Source organism: Muscardinus avellanarius, assembly GCF_963383645.1.
Source record: "Muscardinus avellanarius genome assembly, chromosome: X".
NCBI lineage: Eukaryota > Metazoa > Chordata > Mammalia > Rodentia > Gliridae > Muscardinus > Muscardinus avellanarius.
The window spans coordinates 129,571,953-129,582,787 of record NC_137792.1 but is presented as its reverse complement, the minus strand read 5'-3'; positions in this window follow the sequence as shown (position 1 = coordinate 129,582,787).

Here is a 10,835-nt window from a genome sequence, read left to right as displayed (position 1 = left end):
CATGTCCCTCTAGCCATCATGGAAAGCAGGCAGCCATGTGGAGGTGGGGCTTGCCAAGGAGAGGTTCATGGGTTGTGCCCTTAGGGATTATATATGGTCCCCCTCGCTTGCTTTTGGCTTCCATGATGTGCTTTCTTCCTCTTTCTGCTTCCTGGCTGGAGCTCTGCAGACACAGCGTGTTATGGACTGAACATGTGAAATCCCCAGAACTGTGAGCAAATAAGTCTTCCTTTCTTAAGTTATGTATGGTCAGGCTTGTTGGGTGATAACAGCGAGAAAGATGATGGAGATGGGTACATATTACCTGTAGTACAAGGCAAAGTAAGTGCTCATTTAGGCTAGTGGTAAAATAATGATTTGTCAGATATTTCCTTAAATGTCTCAAAACCATAGTTTTTCCACTCCTTGCCAGTGGTGAGGGGACTCGGTGTCATTTGGAGCACATTTTCAACATTCAGGCAGAAAGTTTCCAACTCTTTTTTAATCTTACTTTGGCTTTCACAGAAGCTCAAGATTAGCCAGAAATGAGAGATTAGTGCAATCTCAGGTCCTTTGCGGATATGCACACACAGCTCTGCACATGTGTATAGTCTTCTAGATGTTTAGAAATATTTTAGAGCAACCAGGCACAGTGGCGCACGCTTATAATCCCAGCATTTGGGAGGCTGAGACAGGAGGATTGTAGTTCGAGGACAGCCTCGGGTACTTAGTGAGGCCCTCTGCAACTCAGTGAGACCCTATTTCAAAATAAAGAATAAAAAAGCAGGATGTGGCTGTTACTTGGAGGTAGAATGCCCCTGGGTTCCATCCCTAGTACCACACACACAAAAAAGAAATATGCTAGAACTCTTTAAAGCCCACTGTGTACATATAGATCTTTCTTGAGTTTTTCGCCACCTCAAATAGCTGTCATAGTAAACAACTGCAGACGATTGTTTTTTGACAAATGCTCTATAGATGGGGCTTTTCTCATGGAGAAAGCTCTGAATCAGGTCAAATAATGAAAGCACTGTATAAGTAGGGTTTCCAGGGAGCTCTGGGACAGGCCAAATAGTGATAATACTTTGAGAACGGGGCTTTTTCCATGAGCTCCAAACTCACTCTGCTCACTCTGGTGGCTGTAAGACTGTTTTTCAGAGCTGCTGTGACTATGAGTTTGCTAGTCTTCAAGGTGACTGTGGAGTTGGGGAGAGGGCTAGTGGAGTAGGCAAAGTTACAAATGCCAAAAAGTGTTCTTATAGAAGTTCACTAGGTTTACTTGAATAAAGGTCTTTGGTTAATTTTCAGTTTTCTGAAAGTGTTAATTTGTATATTTTGCCTCGTTTTTTGTTGTTCTTATGGAGGAGTGACTTTACAGAGGTCCCAATCTGCCTTTCCAGAAGTCCCAGCTAGTTAGCTATTGTTATATTTTAAAAGCCATTTCTCAGCTTGCTCCCGGACCCCCCCCCCCAACTGTAACAATTCCTCTTTGAAGGTCTTTTTATATCAGGTCATGATAATTTTATGTAGAGTTTTAGAGTCTAGATGAAACATAATTTATTTTGCTATGTCTAAAATGTAACTCTCTCATAGAAATTGCTCTGGGGCTCTGAGAAACTCGGAATGGAACTTAGAGTTGTTCATTAACATTTTAGCTAGGTACTGGTGACCTTTTCTTTCTTTCAATGAGTTGCATATGCTTTGGGTTCATGAATTGTTTGTAGAGGTCACCAGAAGAAAACGATTATGTCTGAGTTGCTTTAAAAGTATCTTATGAAAAGAATAGAAAGACGAAATAGCGATGTTTAAAAGGAGATTTAAAAAGATAGAAGAAATTGAAGTGTGGCCATTTAAGATCGGCTATGCCTAAATGCCAGGTAAAGTTCAGAGAGAGATTTATTATGACAACTGTAAAGAAAACACCTACCTTGTTTAACCTGATGTCTTCAGTTATGTTTGTCTTTTGAGCACTAGCATTATTTCCAAAAGGCCATGCCAAGTTGGCTTAATACACTGCTTGTTCTTTTACATACTCTGTACATGGCCATGTATCTCACTGGACTCAATCCAGCATATAAGGGATTGAGGTGGGTAGCATGAGGGATGAGCAAAGGTCTTCTATTCTGCCACCACGGACTCCTTGATGGCCTTGTGAAAGTTGCCTTCATGTCTTAGTTTGTAAATCTCTTATGTGAGGCAATGAATTAGTAGGCATCACGGAAAGCATTAGCAAAGCATCCTAGTGCTCCTTACCATGAGTATTTACTCTTTAGGGAAACAGAATTGGATTAAGTGAGCCGCTGATAGAGGCTATACTTTTAGATCTTTATTTCTTCTTACAGTAATTTTGTTCCTTAATGAGTTTAGTGAAAATGTTATAATCACTCAGAAAAAAACCCTACTATTTTCCCTTTGGAATGTAGACAGTATTGCAGTTAAGCATGTGGGTTCTGGAGCCAGACTGCCTGCCTGGTATACAGGCTCTGCCACTTCACAGGGTGTATGACCTTGAGCAATGTAGTAGTTCCTGCTTCATTATGGAATTGCTATAAGGATTGAAAGTGGAAGTCCGGCGCAGAAAAAACCCAAGGCCAGCCGTCGAAGATAAGCAAGCAAGCAAGCAAGCAAGCAAAAGCTTTATTAAGACAGCCCAGCTCCCTTTTATATCAGGCAGCTGGGGATTTTTTGAAAGGAGGAGGCTTCCGCTCACAGCGGAAGATCGCACGAAGTACAGGGCATTTACTGATTGGGTGGCTCATACCCCAGTGAGTGTGTTATCGGGGGACTGGTTGTTGGGCATCCCATGCGCCCTTTGGCGGGCTATGAGGTAGCCAGCACAATCCGAAGAGAAGCCAGAGAGGCGCCATCTTTGGTATGACTGGGCTGTGTATCCTAACCTTCCTCCCTTTTTGGTTTTTTAGGGGCAGGGGGTATCGGATAATCGTTCTGACTACTTCCTGCTGAGAGGGGGCGGCGATGGGGAGTGGCCGGGAGGAGTAGGGAAAGCAGCCCCCAAGTCCAGGCCATAAAAAGTAAATGTCGTCGGGGCAAAAGTTGGCGAATGTTCCCTGAAGATGCAGATCCCACAAAGACATGAGGCGGTCGTCAGGATGGTGGATAGGAGGAATCATCCAGCTGCCTTCCAGGACGGCTGGTATCATAAGTCTCCATCGCGAAGAGATCCATCTCTGTATGCTGTCAGTCATCCCTGGGAATTGGCATCTTCCGAGTTTAGAAGCTGGTAGTTTCTAAGGAGAAGCTGGTTAAAAGTCTGATTAGATATTTTAAGGATTAAATAGTTAATACAAGAAAAGTACTTACAATTGGGCTAATAGTAAGCACTCAATACTTGTTAGCTATTATTGCTATTATGATTAATTAAAATGCCCTTTCTCTAGCCGGGCGTGGTGGCGCAGGCTTGTAATCCCTGTGTTTGGGAGGCTGAGACAGGAGGATCGCGCAGGTTCGAAGCCAGCCTCGGCGACTTAATGAGTCTGTCAGCAACTTAGTGAGACCCTGTTTCCAAATAAAGTATAAAATAGGTCTGGGAGTGTAGCCCGGAGGTAGAAAGCCCCTGGGTTCCACCCCCCAGTACCACACACACACAAAAAAGCCCTCTTTTGCTCAGACACCAAACAGGAGCCAGTTAAACAGTTGGCAGCAGAGAGCTGGCAAGAATGAGAACAAGGGAATGAGAGGCTTTCCTCCAGTCTCATCAAGGAGGTCAGAGTTCTGCCGACAGTGTTGCTAACATAACTGACGGTAATTTTTCTGACTCTACTATCAGGCTATAGTCAAGACAATATACCAGGGTATTGTTTTATAAAATACATCAGTATTAGCCAACATGTTTCCACGGGCTACTTGCATTAAAGTCATCAGGGAAGGCTCAAATTGATAAAATGCGGATTTCAGAGCTTTATCCCAAAGCTGCAGAGTCAGACTTGCTAGACCATGGATGCAAGACTCTGCACTTTAAATAGGCTCCCTGGGGCCTCCTGCTGCGGATCGCCGTGTGTGAAGTGCTGGACCAGCGTATGTTTAGATATGGTTTGGCCAGAAGACAGGAAGCAGCCAGTAACACCGACAACGATGTCAGATGGTACTGATAAGTGAATCCATGTTCAGCTTAATACTGCAGCAACTCAACTTCACTTGCTTTTGCTGACAAGCTAATGAAATTTTTTTTCCTATAAGTTTTGAACCCTAGAAGCAAGATTTCCTGTTTCTGGGCATGGTAAAGATATGTTTAAATTCCTACTTCTATAAGGCTTTGGCCAAGTAAATTTTTGATGCTGGCTGTAGCTCTTGATTTTGCCAGTAGGGAGCACAGTCAGTCTATTGATCTTAAGCCTTGTATTGCAGAGAATTCTGAAATAGTATTTTCTCTCTCATAGTATGGGGATCTTAACCTTCTCGCTGGATATTGAGAGACAAAGGCTATTTCTGTGCAGGGTAAGAATGTGACATTCAGGTGGGATTTCTTATTTTTCAGTGATGACATAGAATGAAACAAATTTAAAACATTTGCACAGGAGAAATAGGATCGCCTAGACGCGATACTCCATGAAATGAAACAGTTCTTTCCTATAACGTGGGCCCCAATTGGGCACTTTGGAATAGGGTGTGAAAAGTAGAGAAATGTGTAAGAAAAATGATGAGATATTGAAATGGTCTGCTTTTGAAAAGAATGTGCTTTGGCCTATGTAATTAGACACCTAGAGGGAAATACTTGAATGCTTGATGAAAGATAAAGTTAAATTTTCTGTTGTTGGAGGTATTTTTTTTTCCTCAGCTCCTACAGAATGCTTAATTATCATCTAAAAACCCTGGAAGGACACAGGTTTGGGGGCTTTTGGTAAAAGCTAAAACATGAATCAGCTTTCCATCCCCTTGCTCAAACACCCCAAAGTCAAAATACCTGAGACCACTATAGTAATGCTTTCAAATGAAAACCCATCTCAGTGTTTTCTGGACAACTTTCCATGATCTCAGAAGAACTGGCTCATTAATAAAATGTAGACATTGGAAAAAAACAAGTTTAAGGATGAAAAAAGTTGGACTGAATATCAAGACGAGTAGTATTTCTGCAAAGCAATCTCTCTGTACTTGAAGCAGGCTTCATTCTTAAGATGTCTAAATGTAATGCTGGGTCAAAACACTGGGGAATGTTGGTTAATATTTATTGAGTGTCCACAACGAATGTGCTGTAGGCAATAAGCTTGTGTTAGTTGGCCTGAAGACTGAATAAGTTTCAAACTAATAAATTTTTTTCTTTATCCCCCCCCCCGGTGGCCTAAATAGTCACCAGAGTTTCTCTGAATACAAAGGTTTATGCTCTTGGGATTGGTCTATAAATTGGTTATGGCCTTTCCTATTCCCAAAGCCATATTCATTGGAATGACTGATGGGATCCACTGATGGTGTAAGGGATGGAAATTTAGAAATATAAGTGTGGATTACTGGCTAATTGAAAGAAAAGGGAAATTTCCCTGCATGACATTAAAATAAAACTTGTTTTTTCTGGCCTCAGACTCGCACATCTGCTCTGTATGATGTGCTGTGAAATTTACTCTGCTTTGCTGGACACATTTTGAATCCCCACAATGTAGACCATGAACTTTCTCTAGTCAGTTGAAATCTGTCAAAACAAAACTCCTTTAATGAATAATATCACTTTTATTAAGGTCGAAAATCTAATGAGAAGTTTAGAAAAGAAAATCTTGTCCCCATACTTTTCTTCAAAATGATGCTCTATTTTGATTTGAGAGTAAGAGCGTGGTTGTTTGAAACGTTTTTATTCTCTCCTTTTTCCAATCAACTCTAAATCTTTTGGTACCACTTCCCCCATCCCCGCTGGTAAAAATGAAAAACAAATGAAAACGTTGCAAAAGAATTTCATTTAGATGGAGTTGTTTGCCTGTCATATACTATCTTTGAATATAATCTGTAAACGATAGCAATTCCCTACCATGGTGTTAAACCAAGGCATGTAGGCTGAGTTGGCAGCAAAACTGTGATGTCAGCAAAATTGGTTTTCGTTCTTTTCTTCTTTTTTTTTTTTTTGCTGAAGATTTAAAGAAGTTTATTAGTTCTTTTCTTACCCTCAGTCTTTGGCTTGAGTCCTCTAGAAGTTTCCCTTAACATAGCCTTTGTTTGTTTCTTTATGAGTGTTTTTGGTTCCCCTATGGTTTCATTCTTCTGAGAAAAGGTTCATCTCATAGACTAGTTCGTCGCCATAGGAGAACATGTCTTAATTTGTTAATGCTTGACCATGTTCCAGGTAATAAGTTTCCGTTTAATAGAGATTTTGAGAGACAGCAACTAATATAAAAGGAATGTCTTTTAATAGCAGGGAGTCTAGATCCTGTGGCAAGTTATTATATATCACCAAGATGGTCATTTTGCCTCCTGTAGTGTGTCTTCTCATCTTGCTCACTAGCAGAATCTTGATTACATTTGAAGCAATAGTGCATGCAGAGCAAGCCTACTATCATTCTTCTTCCTAGCTGGATTCGATCATATGACTACAGTCAAGCTTCTGATAGGTAAGTGGAAGTCTCTCTGGAAGATAAGGATGGCCCTTTGACCTGTCCATCTTCTTTTTGATGCCAATCTAGAACATGCATGTAGTGTGGGCAACTGGACTTGTTTCATGTCATGAGATGGCCTTGAGGATGCGAACCATGGATGAGAATGGTGGAACAGAAAGATAGATGCTTGGCCCAGTTGACTGCATGAGTGGACTATCTACTTCTGCCTTACTTCAGATACCTATTTGGGGATTTTTCTTTTATATGTTCCTAGACTTGATCCTAATGTTATAATAAAATAAGTATCTTCGGGAAATCAGACTTGGTAGGTCTCTCAGCACAACTGGTAGGCTGATTCTGTGAAAACCATCACCGTGGGCTTTTGCATGAAGTGTTTGGTCTCTGAGAACATAGGAAGAATCCTTGCTCTCCTGCATTTTTCTGAAACAAATCTTACTTTTTTAGCTGTCCAGAGAGTAGAGATCTTTTCATACCAAATATTTGGTCAGTGAGTGGACGACAAGGAGGAAAACTCATTTTCTGTCTGCTCTGTCACAGTATCTAGCAGAGGGTTAGGTGCTTCATATTTTGTTGACCATCTTAGTTTCAAGGCATCTCTAGGTTGGCAGTCCCTTATAGGAAGAAACGCTCAGATAGAAGTAATTTAGAGAAACAGGAAATGGAAAGGGTCAACCACAAACCATCCTGATTTTAGCATGATATGATTTAGCATAACCCAAACATCAAAAGCTATTATTTGCCACAGAGGGATTTACATCATGGTGGTTCTCTAGCTATACGTGGCTAGAACAACACTGTTGTATAAGAGGCAGCCCACACCCCACAGGATGGATTTCAGGAAACAGTGAATTGGTCAGCAGGCATGCTACGGGGCCCCTTTGCAAAAGAAATAAGCTCAACTCTTCAAGACCTATTTCTAGAGAGTCACTCTGCTGAATTTGACTTTCAGTTTGAGCAACTCAGCCGTGGTTAGGGCCTGTGCCCTCAATTCCTTGGCCTTGGCAGATGTCTTGTTCCTGGCTCACAGCTGACTGATATGGGTGTAAGCCTGAATTGTCTTTTAGTAGGCAGCATCTCTGTAAGTAAGAGCAGCAGAAATACTGCTGTCAGTGGTGAATTCAGAATGGCAAATGACAGCATCAAGTGGAGAAGGATAAATATAAACAGTATATTAATATCACGGGCGGAGAGCACCTCAGCACTGTGGAGTTGCCGGGGCTTTTTGTTGCTGCTGTTATTGTTTATTCATATGTTTGTTTGGGTTGTGGGATTTACTGTGGCTTGGTCCGTTTCCCTTGGCTCAATCTGCCTCTCTTTCTGAGCTCTTTTAGCAAGCAGTAGATGTGAGGATGAAGTAAGAGCAGGGAGGAAAAGAAGGAAATGGAACCGAGTGGCAAAGCAGCAGGTAGGAGAGTGACTCTTTGCTCACTGGGATACAAAGGCCAGAACTGAACATTGGTCGAAATCAATTATCAGTGTAGTCACTGGGTCAAGTAGCTTTCGTGCAAATTGATTAAAGATACCCTAAGAGACTTTGGAACAGGGCTTTGAAATGCCGGAGGCAATATTTTGTGTGTACATTCATACCTGCTTTTTAATATGGAGCCACTTTTCTTTCTTGTTAGGGAACAGCATGCTGTCAGCAAAATTAAGCCCCAGAATGAAACTTTTTCAAAAAAGGAAAGCCAAAATGAAATCATTTTTAAGGGTATAAATAAAATAGATCCACGCATTTCCTGACAGCCTGAATGAGAAGGTCCATATTTATCTCAGTAAGCTTTCAGCGTTAGACTTTAGGAGCCAAAGTGACAGTTTTGGACTCAGCCAGACAGTGAGCCTTATATATAAAGGCTCAAAATAGATTTCCTTTGCCCCTCGTCCTGCCAAAGAGCCATTTTGGGTGTGCAGGAAGGCGCTGAGCACACTAATGCAGAGTGGCCTTATGCTGAGTGAGAGCAATGGATGGCTTCGCCTCACCTGACTTTTCTTGATTGGAATTTAGATCCCCAAAGAATCTGAGAAGTAATATGATATTTCTTGTGATTTCATAGTGGATACGCTTTTTGCCTTTTTTTCTTTTTTATACCTAGAATCACTGAAAATTGAGATGAAAATGCAAAAAGCCTGCATTTCTATAATGGAGATGGATCATTGAACTGTGGGCAATCAGCAATGCTTCTGATCATTCCGGGATTAAAGGGATTCCTCACTCTTGTAGCTATTGTCAAAAGATGAGGAATGAAAGCGGATTTAAGTGAGAGAAGAAATTCCATCTGCAATTGGAATAGAACTCAAGGCCAACTTTTCCTTATAATTGTCTGGACAGCTTTGGAACTGTGCTCAGTTACACGCTCCTCCTTGTCTTCTACCTTCTTCCCCCTCTTTGTTCTCACTGCCTTCAATCAGAAAAAAATATTTAAAGGCCACCCATGTGTTTTCAGTACTCTGCTAGGTTCTTGACAGAGCCAACTGGGAGAGGGTATATATGGGACCTCTGCTATTTTAAGAAATTGTACACTAAAATCATAGGGAAAGGGTATGTACATTGAGTGATATTAGTGTGGGATGAAGTAGAAAAGATGTAGATGTCATATTTAGGCAAATGAGTGAGAAACAACTCTGTCCATGAAATGGGACAAATGGAGAAATAACATGAAGTTACGGTGCCTGAGCAAAGCCAAGGGGGTGGAGAGGGCAGTGAGGGTAGACAGGCTTAGGAAGGGGTCCTTGTAAGGCTTTGATTAAGGGTGTTTTGCGTGTGAGTGAGGCCTGATCCTTATTGTAGTAAATGGCTGTTCTGGACTCCCAGGAAAGGAAATGACATTAATACAAATCTCTAAGTAGAAAACAAGCTCTGTATAAAAGCATTTTCTTTAGTTTCAGTCTATAACTTGGGACTTCAGCACGGAGGAGGTTGTAATAGCTTGGCTAAGAAGTGGACTGTGTCCTGAAACATATGGATAATTGAGGCATGCTTTAAGAGGGAAAGTTGGGGTTATCTGGCAAGAGATAGAAGTAAAGGATAGGGATACATTTGAATCCCTGCCAGGTATCCGGCTTGGGAGGTCAGAACCGGGTCCATGTTGGGTCTTGTGATGGGAGGCTGGGCTTAGGGAAGACAGGTAGAAGGTAGAGAGGCTATTGCCTCCTCTCTAAGGCTCAACTCCTGTAGCTTTAATGGAATTGATCTGAGGGATGTATAAGGCATGATGTTACCAGTGTCTACATGGAACTCAAATGAGGGTCCTCCCCAAATCTATGACAGTAGAGATAGTGCCTTCTCGTTTTCAACCTGTCCTAGGCCGAAGGTGCAGTGACAGGCTAGAGTGGGTTTGTTTTCCGTGTTGTTTTTCCCTTAGAACATAATGATTTCAAATGGTCCCTTAAGATGCATATATGGTCTGTCTCATTAAAGGGATCATACTTTCCTACAATGACATTATTGAAGATTGAGAACTTTTTGAATAAGAATTTTTTTCTGAATTAAAAATATAAGCAGGAACTCTGAGCCTCAATATGTGATATGGAACCATCTATACCCCTTTGTGTGTGTGTGTGTGTGTGTGTGTGTGTGTGTGTGTGTGAGATTGGGGATTGAACCCATGGGGGTACTCAACTTCTAAGTTACAACCCCAGCCCTATTTTTATTTTTATTAATTTTAATTTTAATTTTTTTGTGGTACTGGGGGTGGAACCCAGGGGCTTTCTACCTCCGGGCTATACTCCCAGACCTATTTTATATTTTATTTGGAAACAGGGTCTCACTAAGTTGCTGAGAGCCTCACTAAGTAGCTGGCTGGCTTAGAATCTGTACGATCCTCCTCTCTCAGCCTCCCAAGCGCTGGGATTACAAGCATGCGCCACCATGCCCAGCTCTTTTATTTTTATTTTTATTTTTATTTTTATTTTGAAACAGGATTTGACTGGGTTGATGAGAATCTCACGATTTTCTGAGGTTGTCCTTGAAACTGTGATCCTCCTGTCTCAGCCTCCCAAGTACTAGTACTATAGGTGTGCACCATCACGCCGGGCTCCATCTATGCTTCTTAATATGTGTGTATGTGTGTGCATGTGCATGCATGTGTACATTGCATACACAACTGTAGTTAGTTGTGTATAAGTTCCTGTATTTAAGACTGTGCTTATGTATTTTGAGTGTCATATCTTTATTTGGAAACACCTTCTACTTCATTTATATCCACCACAGAGAATGGCCTCTATAGGATACTAATTAACAGACTATAAATTTGAATGTCTTAGGAGCTTAAAATTATTGGCTGATTTTTTTTGGTGGTACTGGGG